At 43.4% G+C, this 22,201-nt stretch overlaps 1 pseudogene across 1 annotated transcript in view; it reads left to right on the plus strand.

Annotated features, from left to right (window-relative positions):
• The window catches only part of LOC311491647 (low affinity immunoglobulin gamma Fc region receptor III-like), a 293,642-nt pseudogene that overhangs the window by 270,230 nt on the left and 1,211 nt on the right, over positions 1–22,201 (plus strand). The window lies entirely within an intron of this gene.

The following is a 22,201-nucleotide window of genomic DNA, read 5'->3' on the forward strand; positions in this document are numbered from 1 at the left end:
TAGGGATTTAGACCACGCCCTAATTGATTTGCCCCATGCAACCCAAAGGGAGAGAGTTAAACTTGTATGGAAAACAAGCTCTAAAGCTGTCCATAAGTTTATCCAGTCACAACCTCCCACAGTCAGAGATGACTACTCAGAGCTCCGTCAAGCACTGCTTGAAGAATTCTCTTCTACTGCTGATGAGATCGGCTCCATGGTTGCAGCCCTCCAAATTAAACATACCTGTCATGAGCATCCTAGAGATTATTACAAACGTTTGAGACATGTGTACTTCCAGGGCAAGAATGCACCAGGCTTAGAAGAGAACTCCACCTTCAAGTCCTTATTCTTGCAGAACCTTCACCCATGTGTACGCACTCACGTTGTACTCATGACACGCCAAGGTGACCCCTCGATGCAGGACATCATGAAGATGACACAGATGGCTTGGGAAACTGTTGTCACTTCCAAAACAAGAGGGAAGACAGTTGAGCCCTCCAGCTCAACCACCAAGGCATCACCCCGATCTACCACCTTTAAACATCACCCTCACAACAGACCAAAGGGGGGTGACAAAGGGCCACACAGGGACACAGAGCGTAGCCAGCATGTCCGCCAACTTTCCCGAGATAGGCATTCACACAGTTGGAGCTGTAGAAAGCCTTATTCTGAAATTATGGCCCAGCAGTATGATCAACCAATAGACTGCTCAGACGATGATCGCAGCATCTCTGAGTGCAGCTTAGATGATCATAATTTAGCAGAAAACGCCTCTGAATACCTCTGTGCCTCTGGCTACACGGAGCGTTACAGCCCTGAGCCATGATTTCAGAAAAACTTAAGGCACCTCAGATTCAGAGTTTCCTCTTCACAGTGATAACAGTCCATCCTTGTACTGCCAGTATGTACTAAGTAGTTTACTTTCTTTGCAGTTAAGTCGGCAAACTTGTTGATTTGTTAGCAACAGCAGCAGACTCCATAGTTTCTACTCACCAATAGTCACACCTGCCACTATTAGCTGAGACACTAGTTACATGAAGTTATTGACCTCTGACCTTTTACATATTTAAACAGTGGACAGTAGAGTGGATAATGGATTAGCATTTAGCATTTAGCTAAAGTTGTTCATAAATATAGTTCCTGGAATGAATCCTTCTTGTGTATAAATACTACAGTGAACCATTCAAGCTGTAAGCCTGAAATTTTGTTATTTTTTGTTATTTTGCTTCTAAATGTGTTCACCCTTAAAGGTTTAACCTCATTATATTTGTACAACAATATCAGAATCAGAATCAGAATCAGAATCAGCTTTATTGGCCAAGTATGACACATACAAGGAATTTGACTCCGGCACCTTCCTCTCTAGTACTCAAGCATCATAAATAAGATAAAAATAAAAAAATAAAATAAAAAAAATAAGATAAATAAGATAAAAATAAAATAAATCTTCAAATTGTACACATAAAAACAGGATAATATATACACCGAACCGGGGTTATTGTACAGTGAGTATATACAAAAATAGTTTATTGATCATGTGTATGGACTCACACTCTGTGACTACTCAGAGTTCAACAGAGCGACAGCCCGGGGGAAGAAACTGTCCTTGTGTCGGGTGGTTTTGGCGTACACCGCTCTGTAACGCCGACCTGAGGGGAGGAGTCTGAACAGATTGTGGCCAGGGTGTGAGGGGTCTGTGGTGATTTTTCTGGCCCGCTTCCTGACCCTGGACCGGTACAGGTCCTGAATGGAGGGAAGATCGGTACCGATGATCCTCTCTGCAGACCTGACTGTTCTCTGCAGTCTGTCCCTGTCTTGCCTGGTGGCGGATCCAAACCAGACAGTGATGGATGTGGTCAGGACAGACTGGACTATAGCTGTGTAGAAGATGGTCAGCAGCTCCTGAGGCAGGTTGAACTTCCTGAGCTGACGCAGAAAGAACAACCTCTGCTGGGCCTTCTTCCTAATGGAGTCAATGTGGGAGGTCCACTTCAGGTCTCGTGAAATTGTGGACCCGAGGAACCTGTATGAGTCTGCAGTTGGAACTGTCCTGTTTAGAATGGTGAGAGGAGATGTTGATGTGGGTCTCTTCCTAAAGTCCACTGTCATCTCCACAGTCTTGAGCGGGTTTAGCTCCAGGTGGTTCTGACTGCACCAGAGGACCAGCTGTTCCACTTCCCTTCTGTATGCAGACTCGTCGCCGTCCCGGATGAGTCCAATGACGGTGGTGTCGTCTGCAAACTTCAGGAGTTTCACAGAGGGGTCCCTTGAGGTGCAGTCAGTAGTGTAAAGGGAGAAGAGCAGTGGGGAGAGAACACATCCCTGGGGGGCGCCAGTGCTGAGGGAACGGGTGCTGGAAGTGAAGTTACCCAGTTTCACCTGCTGCCTCCTGTCAGTCAGGAAACTGGTAATCCACTGACAGGTGGAGGGGGGCACGGTGAGCTGGGACAGTTTTTGGTGGAGGATCTCCGGGACAATCAGCTTTCACTGCAACACTACACAGATTTACGAACGGATCCCAAACGAAAAACGTTCCTTCATCCTATAAGGGAACGCTCCAAGACTACATATGCACCCCAAACAATCTACTCTGTCACAATGGCCTCTACTTTCCAAACTGTCTCCAGCCCCACACCAGACAGCACTAAAGCTCTCTCCCTAATCTTACACGACTGACCAAAACAAAAAGGATTCAGCACAGAAACTCAACCAACCAATCTCAGTCACCACCACTAGCTAAATGGTAGACTATGAGGCCTCCCAAGACTAGTACTTCCAGACTACAAATTCAAGACATACAATCCTGATCCGGGCGGCACAGTGGCGAGGTGGTTAGCACTGATGCCTCACAGCGAGAAGGTCGCCGGTTCGAATCCATGGGCCTTTCTGTGTGGAGTTTGCATGTTCTCCCTGTGTCTGCGTGGGTTCTCTCCGGGTACTCCGGCTTCCTCCCACCATCCAAAGACATGTTCATTAGGTTAATTGGTGATTTTAAATTGTCCGTAGGTGTGCATGTGAGTGTGAATGGTTGTCTGTCTCTGTGTTAGCCCTGCGATGGACTGGCGACCTGTCCAGGTAGTACCCCTGCCTCTCGCCCAATGACAGCTGGGATAGGCTCCAGCAGACCCCCGTGACCCTTAACAGGACTAAACGGGTATAGAAGATGAATGAATGAATGAACAATCCTGATCCCAAAACTCACTCTTTATTGCTTCTACAGGCAACTACTAGTGTAGATTAGTAAAAGAAGACAAATAGTACTAGTTCCAAACTAGATGGACATAAATCACTCAAACATGATTTACCAGACACAAAACAAAAGGACCGGATGAGCCCCCATTTTGTCACAACCTGGCTCAAACAGCAGTGACAAAAAAGGGGAGCCACACAAAGTCTACTAGTAATCTGAATTTAAGCACAATAGGTAAATAGTGGAGCTTGTGAGTGAATGACGCAGTGTATGAGAATGCAACACCAAATACAAACAAAAGAGCAGTCAGGTGGTCAGCCAGGTGAGAGAGAGAGAGAGAGGTGAGCCAAGGCCTGCTTTATGGCCTCCCACTGCAGCTTCCTCAGGTGTGCTGCATCTGTGACGAGACTGTAGCTCCACCTCCCAGGCTGCTACAACACAGAGAAGAACAACCTCCCAACCCACAATCTAAGGCCACCCCTGGAGGCCGTCACAGTAGCATCCTCTCTAATGCACTGGCAGACAAGTTATCTCAGGAACATGTGTTCAGACATCGTACTGCACTGTTCAGCAATTTGTAATTAGGTTATTGGGTAACGAGTGATGAATGAGTGATGTTCCACTCAGATACAAGGTCTCACAATCCTCTCTTCTAACCAAGCACCATTAGGACAACAGACAGAGGCTTTGAATGCACAGCCACACACATATGTAGGGTAGGTCCACAGGGTCCTTTGTCCTGAACTCGCATGAATTCATTCCCTGACATGCCGCCATCAACACTGAGGGAGCAGCAGTGGAGAGAGTCAGACACTTCAGACAGATGGTAATCAGCCCAGCACATCAGCAGGTCTGAGCTGACAGCCATCCAGGACATTTACTTTGTTACTAATTAGAATATCTCAGTGATTTTAGTTTAACGAGCCTGTAACTATCAGAGATATACACTCTGTCATGCTGGGTGTCATTTAAAACTACAGAAGCTAATCTTTCCATTCATATCAAGCATCACAGAGCAGGAGCTAACCAGCTAGCCTCAGCTAACAGAGAAAACACACAGACAAACTTTGAATTTGACAGTCAGCATGTCATTTCCTCTCATGTCTTAATATTTAGTCAAATAATTGTGACTTCCTGGCAGAATGATCCCTGTGCTTCATTTTCATACATCATACCTTTGCCTCCATCTAGTGGGCTAATGGTGGTACTACACATGACAAACACTACAGTCATATAGTAGTGACAGTTAGCTTTAGCCATAGGGAGGAAATATCAGTCTTCTTCTGGATTGTATAATGAGCACAGTGGTAGAATGTGATGCTGTCCAGGCTAAATAAAATGTGTGTACATTATCTCCTGTAGTGGAGTCAGTAGTAGTTTGTAGCCAGATTCCCTTTCAAGAGGTAGAAACCCAGTTTGATTCATGGGTCATTCATGTGGACCTGAGAGTTTTGAAGCTCTTCCTGATTTATTTCTTCAGTCAAGCTTAACCTCCCAGCACCCCAGGACTTAAGAGATGAACTCTTTAACCCTCTACGTATTGCAGGAAGTAAAACACAGAACACATTCAGAAATTCAAGACCTTGTGTCAAAAGTATTTTCAGATTCTATAATAAACTAATAAAAATAAATCAGGGACACATCAACTGCAGACTCAGTTTATAGCAGATGTCTATATCCTATATGGAGAAGTGACCTCCCTCCCCCTGTAGCACAGAGCCCAAACCCTGTTTAGTCAAACGTAAATAAAACCAGATGAAACAATGATTGGGTTCATATGAGCTGAGATTTGTATTTGGATGTGAAACACAGTAACCTGTAACTCTGGTTACTGTGTTACAGGAAACAGACTGAGTACTGCAAACAGTTTCTAGGCGTCTACTAAAACTAAACTCACTGTCTCCTCTAGAACAACTCATTGGACACAAACTACTTATATTATATTGATATGTTATATGTGAGAGAGGGAGAGAGCAGACCAGAGAGAGAAAGGAACAATCATTTGGAGATGGTTTACACCGCATTAAACTCCTGTTATTAAAAACAATTGTTGTATAACAGTAATGTAATAATGGAAAGGCTCCTGGACATGTCAGAGCTAAAGACGCTTTGGTTTCAACTCACCAGCAGAGACAGACAGGACGACGCTCAGTAAAGTCATGCAGAGAGACGCTGATGTTGTCTTCCTCTTCCTCCTCTGTTCATCCCACACTCCTTTCCGGACTTCAATCTATCAACCTGACTACATCACATCCAGTGGGAGTTTGAAATAAAGCTGAAATAAAACTGAAATAAACCTGAAAGTCTCTGACGCTGACGACTCGTCAGCTTCCAGCACTCAATACACCAGGAAGGTAGAGGAATGAAGGAATGAAGGGATGGGCGGTAGTCAAATTATAAAGAAATGTGATGACAACAATAGGAAAGTAAATAGAGGCTCTATGTGTCACTGACAATGATCTCCATGACAACAGCAACATAGGCCGTCCATCAACCACCACCCACGTATTATAGACTATTATTGACATTATGTACTTTTACTTCTAATACTAGTCTGTCCAGGGCCACATTCAGTCAGTTAATTCATGTTCCTGTTAAAAAGTCATCCTTTAGTTCCAAATCCAGATTACATCCTAATTCTATGCAGCGTGTTGTTTAGCAGGCTGCTGTTAGACTGACTATCAGTGACTGCAGAGGTGATTTCTGATCAACTCTGGACGTATAAAACCCTCAAACATGTCCCTTTACTAGTGAGAGCTGAAGGTGTAAGAAATGTTTTCATCCATGATGTTTTTAAACGTCTGTGATAGGGATTGACTTCTGATTTTTAGTTTAAATTTGTAGTGAAAGTCTTGACTTGAACACATATCATAGCATCTCACACTAAAGAAGCTATGGAGGATTTTCTGAAAGTTAATTGAAGCTTGAACACGAGCCACCGTCAGTCTGACTCTCACTGGCCAAACTCTCAGATCTGCCATAACCTCCATCTCCCACATGGTGCATTCACTGACATCAAGGACAAAAAACACACTCTACAGCCACAGCAACAAAGTCATCTAACAGAACACAACAGAACTGAACGTAAACTCATGAGCTCATCAATACTGTCTGCAGACATATCTGCACTATCTGGAGATATGTATAGTCTGTATAAAACAGGCAGCACCTCAGCACCATCAGTATCATTTAATAGTCCTCCGCAGCGTGTTGTTAGATGGGATAGTGTAGCAGCTAAAGGTCTAATAACTTTATCAAATAGTTGATGTGCAGCCTCCTTCTCTCTGTTACCACAGGACGTTTGGTGAAGTTGTTAACTGACTGCTGTCCAGAGGATTTGGACCGTTCCTCTGCTAGAGCAATAACTCTTCTCTCTGTTCAAACTTCCTGGTTCAGACTGAAACTCAGACAAGTTTCAGGTTAATCTCTCTGTCACAGAGAGATGCAAAGGAACCAGGAAATTGGAACAGGTGAAAGGTGAGGTGGAGTGATGGGGGGGATGGGCAGTAGTCAAATCATAAAGAAATGTGCTGAGAACAAAAGGAAAGTAAACAGACGCTCTGCGTGTCACTGATAAGGATCTCCATGACAACAGCAACATATCTCACCTTTCACCTGGTATTTAGAGACAAACAGCTGACCCCCCCCACCCCCTCCACCCCACGCGCGCGACACAAAATTTTGCACAAATAGCCATGTTTTATTATCTCAATTGCACAAATACTTAAATAGAACATTTGAAAATCACATCTTTGAGAATCCAGTTATTCAACTATTGCAATTACAACAGGAAACACACTTTTTAAGGTGCACAATCTCCACCTCCAACATAGGTAGGTAGATGGCAGGTCTTGTCTAACAGAGGAGGTGGGTGTCTCATCCTGAGCAGTGGCAGAGGATGCTCCATATTATTTTAGAAGTGTCCCTGAAATTACAATTGAAACTGACATCAACAGACCATAGACTACAATATAACTCTTCTACAAAACATCCATGAATTACAGATTTAAATAAACATGCCCTTCCATGCTAAGTGTCTGTCATTAGACGCTATATTAATCTATCTTTCAGGGAGGAGCAATTAGCTCCTTGGTTACTGCCTCCAGTTCTATGCTTGGTTCACTTTTAGTTCTGACTGGTTAAACTATGTTTGACACCAAATAGAGTTGTAGCAAATGTTCATCTTTGAAACTACCTACAGATATGAATTAATTACAGGACCCAACGTGATGGAAATAAAGAAGAACTGAACTTGGAACAGTTTTGTTGCAAAGCACAATGTTAGGGTGAAATTAGATCTGGTGTTTGTTAAGATGAATTACTGTTGTATAAGCATTGCAAGCATCATAGCAACAAGGCTAACAAATCTGTTTATTTGACACTTGACAATCAACAGATTTCCATCCTCCAACGCTGTCACTCATGACCAGATGGCCATAGGCCTGTATTTATAATATTAGGAATGAAATGTGTGTTATATGGAAGAAAGTCAAGGTGCGACTGACTTTAGCCCTTTTATACAGTGACCCCCCCCACCCCACCCCCCCCCCCCGTCCGTTCAATTTGGGAGAGACCCCCAGGTGAAGTGTCTCTGTTACGACCCGGCTCGAGAGGCGCAACATAAAGTGGAGACAAATGACGGAGTTAGAAAAATAAGGGTTTATTTAATTAAAAAACAAAAAGAAAACAAGTCTTACATCACAGGCCTTAGCTGATGAGTGATCCTCTACGCTTCAACAAGGCCCTTTATTAGCCAGTGGAGGAGCAGAGGGGCGTAACAGTCCCCCACGCCCCTTTCCCTTTCTCTTTCTCACACACAGCTTCTGTTCACGCCACCTTCTCAGCAGCAGGGGACGACAATATCCCCACACAGATAAGACAGATAATAGAACTCGATGGAGCGGCACAGATTTATTTATTTATTTTTTTCCAAGTGCTTGTGCCGCCCCACTTGTGTCATGAAAAAAGACCTACTGCCCTGTCCTCCCTCGTCAAAAACCAAACCTGCACCTTCAGCTGACGAAAGTCAGTTACAGTGGTGACTGCTGCTGAGAAACTTGTTTTTCCTGTTTTTTCACATTCAACAATCAAGAAAGAAAGAATCAAACAGATTGAAGGTGAGCTCAGAGCTAACGACTGCTTGATGATCTGGCTGCAGGTCAGGACTTCACTGTTTTACAAATGTCAATGTGTTTGAAAGTCAGACTGTCAGCTAGTGACTTCTTCATGGGGGGATGTTGACGACTAGTTTCCTCATCCAGATGCCACATTACTGAGAACAAGCAACAGAGACATATTAAAGATTAAGAAATGTTAACCCTAACCAGTGTTGATTTGAGAACACCCTAAAGCAGTGGTGCCCAGTCCTGATCGACCAGTAGATCGTGAAGGCAGTGTGGGTAGATTGCTTGGTATTGCAAAACTTTTTTAGATGTTAATCATTTATCTGTCACACCTCCAGAACAAACACAAAGACAAATGTTCATCTTTTTTTCTTTTTTTTTTACTGTCTTTGGCAACATGTCCTCAGTTCAGTGGCATCTGCAGCCATGCACAACTTCAACAACAACTCAAGATTACAAGACTAGTCTTTCTTAAAGAGACAGCGCTATTTTTCTGAAGGTGCAGTGCTCCAATTTCTCTTACTAAAAATAAAAACAAAGATGGATATAACTTTTAACACTGAAGCAACAATTAATACGACTTAGGCTATATATACATAATATTTATTATATGTAGGTAGATTAGACTTAGACTTAGACTTAGATAAACTTTATTCATCCTCAAGGGAAAATGCTTGGTTGGTGTGGGCACCACTGTTCTAAACTGACATCATGCTGCTTTTAATAGTATCAGCTGTTTATCGTATATATCATATATAACAGCCTACAATAAAATAGATTTTTAGGGGTCCATGCAAACGAAGTTGCAGGATCCCTATTGATTTTGTTGCGATTTTTATTCTTCTTCGCCTTAATTTTCTGCGTAGCTACAAATGTCTGCCCAGGACAAACTGCAAGGGCAAAAGGCATCAAACCTGGGGCCTCATGTACGAAGGTTGCGTGCATAAAAAAACGTTCCGTATGTACTCGCTCAGGGAAAAATTCAGCTGTATCAAGAGTGAAATGTCCAGTCTGGCGTACGCTGGTTTCTACAGCTGTCGATCCTTTGGCGACACTTAGAGGTGATGCTGGGAAACTGTCATCAATGTGAAAACTATTAGTCCGACCGATCAGGACTGTGCTGGTCGACCCTGAGCAGAGCCATGCCAGCCGTGTGGGACGGAGTTATCCTCATGTCAGCCAGGTATATCAAATACCCACAATGCATCTGAACAGGTCAGCATTAAAGAGCCGGTTTTCTGAATGTAATCAGAGCTATGGACTGGACACACATTGATATAAAAGAACCATCACATGATGAATTTGTAAATGTCAACAGGAAACATGTTCATTCAATCAATGTACAGATCCTACGTGATGCCCAAATACAATTAACCAACATTGTGGCGCGTGGAGGACAGCTGTCAAAGAGGACATTTTTGTCTACACTCCAGTGAGTAGCGTCTCCAATTCTCTTTCTGTGAAGTTCTTCTGTTTTCCATCTTATTCATTCTTATGTTTTCATTTTCTGATCGTGCAGAGAGGGGAATCTCAGGTGCAGGGTCAATTTAAATATAATTTGCATATTTAAAAGGGGGCGTAGACAGGGAGGGGTCAGGTACAACATGTGTGCTCGATTGGGATGTACAAAGGAAATGTGCTTCTAGATCTGAGCGTGGGCCACGTTTTAGTAGGAAATCCACGCAAGTCTTTGTACATGAGGCCCCTGGTAACTTGGTAGAAGTCCTGGCATTTCACTTTGCCAAGGTGTCAATACACATGCCTTCAGCTAGGTAGTGCTATAATAAGCCAATTTAGCCTGTGCATCCAATTCTCACCAATTCTTCAAAAGAAGTTTAGCAGGGTTATTGATTACAAAGTTAATGGCTAATTCATTTTTACCGTGTGTGTTATGACCTGGCAAAAACGGGACGCACCACAGGCCTTTAACTTTTGAAGTATTCATACGACCTCAGTCCTTCAACCGTCCACCAGCGTCAGACAGAAGGTGATGACCTGAAAAACCAAAACCAGCTTTACAGCGACCGAACATCCATGAAGACTGACGCTCTGAGAACTGGAGACTTCAGCCTGAATCTGAGGAAACCCCGCCTCTCTGACAGCGCAACCTACATCTGCTCCATCAGAGCGTTTGGAAACGAACGGAGACTGGCAGCCGTAGAGCTGCAGGTCAAAGGTCAGCAATAAACACTACCACTGTAAACAGCAGTATACTGTATGATCACACACAGTGGACATTTGTAGGGTTACCATCTGTAAGGCTTTTAGCCTGAGTCAGACTCCTTCAGTCTCACACTGTCCACACACATCTCATGAATAATAAGAGACTGAGTCCTTTATTATTTTATTCTACTGTCAGTACTGTAGATACAGGTCAGAGGTCAGAGGTCAGTACTGTAGATACAGGTCAGAGGTCAGTACTGTAGATACAGGTCAGAGGTCAGTACTGTAGAGACAGGTCAGAGGTCAGAGGTCAGAGCTGTAGATACAGGTCAGAGGTCAGTACTGTAGAGGTCAGTACTGTAGATACAGGTCAGAGGTCAGAGGTCAGTACTGTAGATACAGGTCAGAGGTCAGAGGTCAGTACTGTAGATACAGGTCAGAGGTCAGAGGTCAGTACTGTAGGTACAGGTCAGAGGTCAGAGGTCAGTACTGTAGATACAGGTCAGAGGTCAGTACTGTAGATACAGGTCAGAGGTCAGAGGTCAGTACTGTAGATACAGGTCAGAGGTCAAAGGTCAGTACTGTAGATACAGGTCAGAGGTCAGAGGTCAGAGCTGTAGATACAGGTCAGAGGTCAGAGCTGTAGATACAGGTCAGAGGTCAGTACTGTAGATACAGGTCAGAGGTCAGAGGTCAGTACTGTAGATACAGGTCAGAGGTCAAAGGTCAGTACTGTAGATACAGGTCAGAGGTCAGAGGTCATGTTGTTCTTTATGTTTCTTCACAGAACCACCTCCAGTCTGGCCTACAGTTCTCCTGGTTCTCCTGGTTGTTCTCGGTGTCGTTGGGGGTCTTTTGTTTCTTTGTAGACACTACTTCATGTCAGGTGAGTCTCTACTACTACACTACCCATAATGCTGATGGTAACATGTGTCCTGTGGAGGAGACTTGTGTCTCCTCTGCAGACAGAGTCCAGGTCCAGGATGTAACGTCTCCTCTGATGGCTGCAGAGTCAGTTTGATCAGGTTGTTGATCTTTGATTATTGATCAGTGAAGGATCTGATGGACGATGGATGAAGAGAGGAGGACTCTTTGTCAGCTCCTAGTCCTGGTCTGAAGACTCTTTCAGGATCAGTGTTGATCAACATGTTGTCTTCGTTGGTCTTAGACTATAGATCAGGAAAGCTGAGCTCCAGATATTTGTCCTGATCAGCTGAACACTTCCTTCTTCTTCTTTCATATCAGTCTTTGTGGATTTCCACCGTGTCCAGATGGTTTCATTGATCCCTCACATCTTCAGCTCCGTCTGGATCTCTTCCTGCTTCCATCTGAATGTGGATCCTGGAGAAATCATCAGCTCCTTCACTGCTGAGCAGGAGGAGAAACATTTAAGATTCACCTTCATCACCTCAAAAGACTGACTGAACTCCTTCAGACTGATTCTTCTTCTGCTGGTTCATTGTTGATTGATTTTGACCAAATAAGTCCAAGTGGGAGGAGTTGGTGTGTTTCTATCGTGCAGCCTCTAGGTGGTGCTGTTGTCTCATGTACACAGATGAAGTAGTTATCAGTACAGTTCAAAACAAGGAAAGTAAAAGTAAAAACTTGTTGAATACAGAATACAATATCTGAACTTGTTTAAAATAAAATGATGTGGAGTTTTGAAACATGAAACATTATTGTGAGACTCTGAAGGATGTGTATTCAGTATATCTGCTCTGTCCTTCCAGAAATCCCACAATGAAGAGGAAGAGGTGAAATAAATCCAAAGCTTAAAACACATTGTGTCAATGCTGTGAAGAAAAGAACAGTGTCATTTGATCCTGATTCATCCTTTCACTGTGTCTGGATCATTCACTCATTAATGTTACTGTCATCCTCTGGTGAAAGCTGACACTTAAACTCGAGTGCATGGATTCCCAAAGTGTGGTATTTCCATAACCGCTGTGTTATGATGACAGGGTTGTGTTAACTCCACGGTCATTTAAAGTTGCTGCAATTCTTGTTTTACGTGGCTGAAAATATTCTAACATTTCCTCCAATTTATCTGCTTTCTGCCTCTGAGCCTGATCCTGTCATCATCCTCTTTGGTGGAAGCTTGTGGTAACTTTGTTACATTATATTAAAAATGTTCCAGTGTTTCAGTTTAAATGTGAGAGTGTGTTGTTGTGGTTGTGATTATTTTCATTATATCTGAGTTCTGGTCGTTTGAGCAGATTAAACATGCCACCTTTAATATATAAAAGCTTGTTGTGTTTCTTCTTCTATTTGAAAAGAAAGTACCATCAAGGCCACCACCTCTCCATCTGGGTTCACCCAACGCTCCAAGCCTCTATCATCATGGTGGATTTGTTGGTAGGAACCAAAGTGGTGAACAGAGTTTCCTTCAGCTCAACGTCTAAGGAACTCTGTGTTTGAGTCATATTGCAATCAGCTGGATTAGTCGTTCCCATTGGTCGATATTAGTTCAACCTGGTACCGCCCACCTCACATCACTTAACGAGTTTCATCAACATTCATGGTCTCTGATCAACACATCGCTGATCTTCCAGTGTGGACGAACTTTTCCACTGTCACTTTAAGACTTTTTATTTGGTGACAATCTGCTACAAAAATAAAAATGATTAATGATTTTTACGTTGTTGTCAGGATCTATGTTTCCTTTTGGATTGCTTCTGTCTGTCTCTCTCTGGAGCTGGGCGGAGCTGGAGCCACCTGTGAACACACCTGCAAGCAATGGAGCCTCATCAGCCACCTACTCACCTTCCCAGTAAAATCCTGGTTCAGTCCTCCACTCGTCGCCAGATCGTCTGCTTACCTCAGTGCTCCCGGATTGACCCACTCTCCTGATTTTTTCGCCTTCTCCTTGAGATCCTCACCAGCTCCTCAGAATCAACACTTGGTGGTGCTAATTCTCTCAGCTGACATTAAACCAAAGAAGAAGAACGAGTTGAAGTCACTAAAAGTCTGTGGAAATCATTTGTGTCAGTTTGATCAGTGTGAGATCAATAAACTCAATGATACGGTTTTACTCCAACTAAAAACTACAGACCTGGAGAAGAGTTTGCTACGTCTCCTTTAATGGTTCATGGTTATCAGGATCACAGCACAGCAGATGATTCACCTTTAAAAACTACAAAGTCTTGTGTCTCCTCTGTTCAGCAGTGAATCTTATTATTGATAACATCATGTCTGACCTCAGAGCAGGTGGAGAACTCTGATGAATTTGCTCTATCACTGTGGGCAATATGAGAAACCTTTAACATCAACACACCATCATCAAGGTATTCACTCTGGAGAGAAACCATATCACTGTGAACAGAACACATCCCTTGTTCCAGGTTGCTTGATCTCCATGAGTGTTGCAGGTAGAGATGGGGGCAGATGAAGCCTCGTGAACGTTCTTCCTGACTGTGCCGAAAAAAGATTTGAAGCGTCGAAGCCTCAAAGACAGATCCCACCATTGACAAACTTCCACATGATTCACACATCAGCAAAGTCACTCTTAAGCAGCTTTGTCAACATTTTGAAAAGTCACTCCTCTATCTTCTCAGGAGGTTGCTCCGTCCTGACATCCTTCTACAGGTGTGTGGTGGAGAGTGTCTTGTGCTCAGGCATCACTGTGTGGCACGGCAGCAGAGAAGAAAGCTCTGCAGAGGGTGGTGAAAGCTGCACAGAAGACTGTTGGACGTAGTCTATCCACCACCACGGACATCTACACCTCCAGATGCAGGTAAAGGGCCACCTGCATCAGGAGAGACAGCACCCACCCTGCACACACATCCCTCTCATCAAGTGCAGGACCACCAGACTGAGGAACAGCTTCTTCCCAGAGGCTGTGAGACTACTGGGTTAGGGTCTATGTAGGGTCTGAGCTGTTGCTGTATCTACGGCATCAAATTGACGCAGAGGCATAAACTGCCTATTAGGGAACAGATTAATTCCAGAAGCTGTTAGACTCTGTGTCACTCAATAACTCTGCTTCATGTCTGTATCTATATTCATGTATTGTTGTACACATATCTGTTAATACCCTCTGTACTCTGTTTGCACAGCAGTTTCTCTGAGATTGTTTCGTTTTCATTAATCCTTGTTAGATCTTTGTTTCTGACTCAGTGGTGCTCCAGGAATAATCTCATCCTGAACATCAGCAAGACCAAGGAGGTCATAGTGGACTACAGGAGGACCAGAAAGACTGAACCCGCTCCTCTCTGCTTACATGGGGAGGCAGTGGAGCGTGTGGACAGCATTAAGTTCCTGGGCATCCACATTTCCTCCGACCTCTCCTGGACTGTGAACACTTCACCTGGTGAAGAAGGCTCAACAACGGCTCTTCTTTCTCAGGAAGTTGAAGCGGAGTGGACTCTCTTCACAGCTGCTCATTAACTTCTACAGAGACACCACTGAGAACATCCTGTGTCTCAGTGAGACTGTGTGGTACGGAAGCTGCACAGCACAGAACAGGAAGGACTTAGCTCGGGTGAGGACAGCACAGGGGATAGTGGGCTGTCGTCTACCAGATCTGGAGTCCATGTATGCTGCCTGAGTCCAGAAGAGGGTCAGACGCATCACGACAGACCCCACCCACCCGGGCCATGGACTGTTTGTACCTCTTCCTTCACAGAAAAGGTACAGAAACATCAAAACCACAACCAACAGACTGAGAGACAGCTTCTTCCCCAGAGCTGTGAAGTCAATCACGCCCCCTCCCATCCTGCACACACACACACACACACACACACACACACACACACTCAACCCTCCACCCTGACCCTGCACAACCCCCACCATGGACACTTTACAATCATTCCAATGTTTGCACTGTATGTTAACAAGGTTTGCTGCTGACTATTCATTCCTATGTGTATATTTGTACAGCTGTATTTTTTACTTCTTATTTTATTATTATAGGTAAAATTTTTGCCTATTCCATGTCTTTTTATATTGCACTATTTAAGCCAGGAGCTACCGCACAAAATTTCGTTATGTTCTCACATAATGAAAGTAAAGGATTCTTGATTCTTGATTCTTGACAGTAGATGAGGAGACTTGCAGTGGCAAAAGCAACTAAAGCAAGTCTGAACCAGCTCGTCCGCAATTTTCATTTTTTTTTTCTTTTCTCACCTTCTTCAGTGGCTAAAATAGAGAGAAGCCCTCAGACGGGCAACAAAACCACCTCCGGCTCATTTCCTCTCAGCTGAACCACTGCTACCTGCAGAAAGATCAAACTTGTTCCTAGTTTCTTTCAACTTGCAATTTAAGTTATGGAAACAAAACATTTTAACATTTTGGGGCAAATAGTTTATTAAGTAGGTGTGTGTGTGGGGGGGGGGGGGGCAAAGCCCAGGATCTTTGTGATCAAATGAGCAGTTTCAGATCATGTCCTCATGGACTAAAACACACCAGTGTTATTTTCCATCAAGGTTACGCTGTATGTCTGAAAATAATTAATTTATATTTACATAGATTTATATTCTATTTTGTGTTCCCATTGACCTGTTTAAGTATGACAAACAAAAATGTCCCCTTATGGCGGCCAGCAGAGAGCAAACCACAGCACTGACAGTGAGAAGAAGTAGGAGGGATTTACTTGATGTGACTGTGACCTGCTCAGAGTGTTGATATAATATGACCAAGATGAAGGATGGAGGAAGCTTCTCTACTGTGTCTGCTCTGTAAGTTCACTCTCTGTGTTTATGAGTCAATGAGGGATTCGACAGAAACGTTTAGTGTCAGTTGAGATGAGAACAAGTCTGCTGCTGTTCTGTTATAATGAAATTCGATTGTAGTTGAGCTTTCACACTGTGTTTCTGGTGTCTACAGGGTTAGGGTTAGTGTTCCATTAAGGTCTATGAGAACGTTACCTTGAGCATTTCATGGCCCAGTATCTTGTTTCTTACTGAGTGAGAACATCACTGTAGAGAAAACAACAGTCCTTAAAAACTGTTTATTTTAAAAAAGATTTCTTTGTTCTGTTCTTTGACTTGATTAACATCCACTAAATGAATGTTCAGAACTTTATAAGAAGTCATGAAAAAAATCCTCCTGATGGGATTTTTATAGTTGCAATGTTATACTTGCTAACTCATTGTGTCCTTCACTGATCTCAGTGATGAATGTGAACAGGAAACAGAAAGCTCAGACTAACCAAAATGTTTCTCTTCAGTTCACACCTGTCTGCTATGCAGCACAACAAACCAAGGTTAGTCAACTTATTATGACAACGTGAAACTCACTGACTGTAGATGTATTAACCAACGTACACTGAAGCTGTAGCTCAGTTGCTGTGTATTTAATTCAGAAGCTTCATGCTGCACATGGCCTCTCTGGTGTCTTCATGGAGTAAGCAAGAGGTTGTACAGGCAACTTTATTCTACATTTGAGATTTTGTCAGTGTCAGGTGGCATTTCAGCCGTGTTTGATTTGGTGCTAAAGATATGGACACAGCTCTCACTTTCATGATACAAGGACATGAAACCTACATGGTCCTGGTACCTCATCCTGCAAAACCTGAAAGGCCTCCTTCTTGATCTTTTAAAGGGGAAATACTGTTTTTCACAACCTTGTCCTTATTTATGTCATAAAATCCGATCATTTACTCACCCATATAATTTTGGTATTATTTGGAGTCATTTGGATGATAATTACATCCGTGTATATCCATGTAGTGGGAGTGACTAGGGCACCGAAACGCTCTAAATAACGCTAAATAATACGCTAGTGCTATTCCCGTTGCGTCTGGAGTTATCTGTTATCATAATCTGGGGTCTGTAGATTGACCTACTAACCTCTGACCTGGATGATGTCATCTCTGAACACCGTGCGCACCCGCAACGGTCGGCTTGTTCACGTGTAATGTGCTACTGCTAGTTTTTTGCAACATGGCTGAATATTTTTGTCCGACTTTGTGTATGATGGATGTCTTTACCGCTTTGAGCAAAAGTATACGGGTGAGGAGCTTGTTGAAAGGAGGATGCGGAGGCAGAGAGAGGAACAGCTGGCCAAAGAACAACAGATAACTCTAAACTCAACGGGGAATCGCACTAATGTATCATAACAAAATATTGGTGAAATGAAGTTTCGTGGCAGATAATGTGTTATTTAGAGGCTGCCTTGCGTCAGTGCCTTGCGTCAGTGGCGGTTCTACACTGAATTACCCCCCCCCCCCCAAAAAAAAGAAATGACACAACATTTTGCACAGTCATGTTTTATTATAACAATAGAAGTGATACAGAAACTTATATTTCTCCGTTGCACAAATCCTTCAACAGAACATTTGAAAATCACGAAGAAGAGAATCCAGTTATTCAACTATTGCAATTACAACAGGAAACACACTTTTTAAGGTGCACAATCTCCACCTCCAACATTGCCAAAAGACAATGAACACAATTCTGCACAAAACAGTATAAGATATCATAATATAAATATACTCTATATACATAAATGTGGCATAAATATATATAATCTGATATATAAAACAAACAATAATATAAAATATTAAGAATAATATACAAATACAACATGGAAGAAATATTCTAAATCGCACACCTGAGGTAGATGGCAGGTCTTGTCTAGCAGGGGAGGTGGGTGTCTCATCCTGACCAGTGGCAGAGGATGCTCCATATTATTTTAGAAGTGCCCCTGAAATTACAATTGAAACTGACAATCAACAGACCATAGACTACAATATAACTCTTCTACAAAACATCCATGAATTACAGATTTAAATAAACATGCCCTTCCATGCTAAGTGTCTGTCATTAGACGCTATATTAATCTATCTTTCAGGGAGGAACAATTATCTCCTTGGTTACTGCCTCCAGTTCTATGCTTGGTACAATCACCGCCGATTTTCCCCCCTTATAAAGAATGGAGAGGTCTGTAATTTTCATCATAGGTTCACTTCAACTGTGAGAGACAGAATCTAAAAAGAAAATCCAGAAAATCTCACTGTATGATTTTTAAATAATTAATTTGTATTTTATTGCATGAAATAAGTATTTGATCCCCTACCAACCAGAATGGATTCTGGCTCTCACAGACCTGTTAGTTGGTCTTTAAGGCTGCATTCAGACTGCAGACGAATCTGATTCAAATCTGATTCCTTCTCATATCCGATTTTTAGGGCTGACTGTTCACACTGCCTTTAGCAAGTGTCCAAATCGGATATGGTTCTGTTCAGACTGGGCCACATTCTTCACCGATCTGATAGGTTGCTGTAGCAACGAGCGGAAGCGTCATTCGCGTAAGTCAGTGTTTTTCAACCTTTTTTGAGCCAAGGTACATTTTTTTCATTTAAACAATCACAAGGCACACTACCAACCGAAAATGTTAAAACAAAATGAAGCTCTGTAGCCTAAAGTAACAATATAAAGTCATTCTTGTCAAAGTGTCTTGAATATGAATCAAATAAACACAAAGAAAAAAGTCTTATACCGTATTTCCTCTAATACAGGCCCGGGCCTTTATTTGACTCAAGCACATCGCGGTCCAGGCCTTTATTGGAAGGAGGCCAGAATTAGAGGCAGGCCTTAATTTCTATTTGAGCAAAACGAACTACGAGTAGAATGAATAAAAACAAGATTTTGTGTATATTTGAACCTATAAAATACTAGGTTCATTTATTGAAAACGTACAGTTACCATAACATGGTATGCATACAGAACATTAACAACAAATGAGCGGCGCGACGCGGTCGGAGCGCACCGAGGACAGTGAGTCCGCAGCCGGTCGGCAGTCGCGCCGGGAGCGAGTGGGACCCGTCCCTCCCCGCAGGGAGAGAGGGCGCAGTGAGCACTGATTCCACGACCCCAGGGAAGCGGTGAGGTGAGATGCGGGGGGTCGCTGTAAAGCTCGCGGCCGGAGCCGTCGAGCCACCTTCGCCCCGAGCACTTACAGGCCGCGCACCGCCACGGAGGAAATGCGCCCGGCGGGGGCCGGCCGACGCCGGGGAGAGGTCCCGCTGAGGGGATCCTCCCACACCGTGGCGCCGAAACCCTGACCCGCCGAGATGGTTCTAATAATATCTAATAATAATAATATGGTTCTAATGACGATCTCTCACGGCACAGTAGTGCCGCGGCACAGTGGTTGAAAAACACTGGCGTAAGTGACGTCACGGACAGTCAAAACCCATCTGAGTGTTGGGAGCTGTTCAGACTGAGACGCATCTGTCCATATCCGATACGAATGCGATATGAAACTACCTTTGGATGTGGTTTGCAACCGTTTGGCAAAAATCGGATTTCATGTGATCTGTCACTGTTCAGACTTCAAAATCTACATCCGATTCAAATCTGAATGGGCTAAAAATCGGATTTTGGCTGGCAGTCTGAACGCAGCCTAAGAAACCTTCCTATCCTCCACTCGTTACCTGTATTAATTGCACCAGTTTGAACTTGTTATCTGTATAAAAGACACCTGTCCACACACACAGTCGATCACACTCCAACCTCTCCACCATGGCCCAGACCATAGAGCTGTCTCAGGACACCAGAGACAAAATGGTAGACCTGCACAAGGCTGGGACAGGCTACAGGACAACAGGACAGCAGCTTGGTGAGAAGGCAACAACTGTTGGTGCAATTATTAGAAAATGGAAGGGACTCAAGATGACTGTCAGTCTCCCTCGGACTGGGGCTCCATGAAAGATCTCGCCTCATCGAGTGTCAATGATCATGAGAAAGGTAAGGGATCAGCCCAGAACTACAAAGGAGGACCTGGTCTATGACCTGAAGAGAGCTGGGACCACAGTCTCAGTGGTTACCATTAGTAACACACTACGCTGCCATGGATTAAAATCCTGCAGCACATGCAAGGTCCCCCTGCTTGTCCAGCACATGTCCAGGCCCGTCTGAAGTTTGCCAGTGACCATCTGGATGATCCAGAGGAGGCATGGGAGAAGGTCATGTGGTCAGATGAGACCAAAAGTTAACTTTTTGGTATAAACTCCACTCGCCGTGTTTGGAGGAAAAAGAAGGATGAGTACAATCCCAAGAACACCATCCCAACTGTGAAGCATGGGGGTGGAAACATAATGCTTTGGGGGTAGTTTTCTGCAAAAGGACCAGGACGAGTGCACCGTATGGAGGAGAGGATGGATGGGGACGTGTATGGTGAGATTTTGGGCATCAACCTCCTTCCCTCAGTAAGAGCATTGAAGATGGGTCGTGGCTGGGTCTTCCAGCATGACAATGACCTGAAACACACAGCCATGGCAACTAAGGAGTGGCTCCGTAAGAAGCATTTAAAGATCCTGGAGTGGCCTAGTCAGTCTCTAGACTTAGACCCAATAGGGAGCTGAATAGGGAGCTGAAACTCTGTGTTGCCCAGCTACAGCCTCGAAACCTGAAAGATGTGGAGGAGATCTGTATGGAGGAGTGGTCCATAACCCCTGCTGCAGTGTGTGCAAACCTGGTCAAGAACTACAGGAAATGTATGATCTCTGTAATTGGATCTGTACTAAATATTAAGTTCTGTTTTTCTAGTGTATCAAATACTTATTTCATGCAAATTAATTTGTAGCTGTCCCTTGGAATTAATGAAAAGCGGAGAATCCCGTACTGGTGCTTAAATGTCTTAATTTCCGTACACCGTGAAAACTGTAAGTAATTAATACAAAAAAAAAAGAAAATTAGTCAAACAAACAAATATGAGCGAACTGCCATTAAACATCAATAAAACATTTTCTGTATAATCCCCATGCTTGAACCAATCGATTTAAAATACATTTATTCATTTACATATATTTAAATTTAAATGGGGTGAAAAAAAAAAATTCAATTAAACATAAGAGAATCAAGTGCCCCATACCTCTTTCCACACCAAGGGAGCTAACTTATAAGGGTACCAGCAATACTGCCATCACGGATACGTCTGCTTCCTAGCAATCCCCCCCCCCCAAAAAAAACTTAACATGGCTAAACAATTTATCAGACCATCGTTAATAAGCAGACCATATATAACTCACGTCTGACTCACGCGAGCCAAACTCAAGGAAAAACTGCCACACGGTAACGCCAGCCAGGAGCCTACAGGAACAACCGAACACCGCAGATGCCGCGGTTAAGAATTGTATTGATTACCAACTTCAAGGAGTCTTGCCGTCATTTACATAATTATTTAAAAATCATACAATGTGATTTTCTGGATTTTTCTTTTTATATTCTGTCTCTCACAGTTGAAGTGAACCTATGATGAAAATTACAGACCTCTCAATTCTTTATAAGGGGAGAAACTTGCAAAATAGGCGGTGTATCAAATACTTATTTTCCCCACTGTACGTTGATTTAAATATCGTCTGAACGACTCCAAATAACACCAAAGTTGCTAGAATGCTAGAAATGAGGTCCAGGTTGTAAAAATATCCTTCCCTCTTCCTCCCAGCTCGTCTGACTGTGAGTCCCAGCAGCTCTCAGGTCTTTAAAGGAGACTCTGTGTCTCTGAGCTGTGAGGAGGACGACAGCTCTGCTGGATGGACTCTGAGGAGAAACACCACCACAGGACAGAGGAATCAGTGTGGAGCTGGGTGGGGGAAACCATTTGGTTCTTCCTGTACCATCAGTCTGACTCTCCCATGGGACAGTGGAGTTTACTGGTGTGAGTCCAGAGAGGGAGCAACCAGTAACAGCATCAACCTCACTGTCTCTGGTAAGCTCAGACTGTGGAGTTACTATTGATGAAGCTGTGTGGAAATGGATGAAATGCTATAGTTTGTCTCTGTGTTGAGGTGGACCAGTGA

Source organism: Chelon labrosus, assembly GCF_963514085.1.
Source record: "Chelon labrosus genome assembly, chromosome: 1".
Taxonomy (NCBI): domain Eukaryota; kingdom Metazoa; phylum Chordata; class Actinopteri; order Mugiliformes; family Mugilidae; genus Chelon; species Chelon labrosus.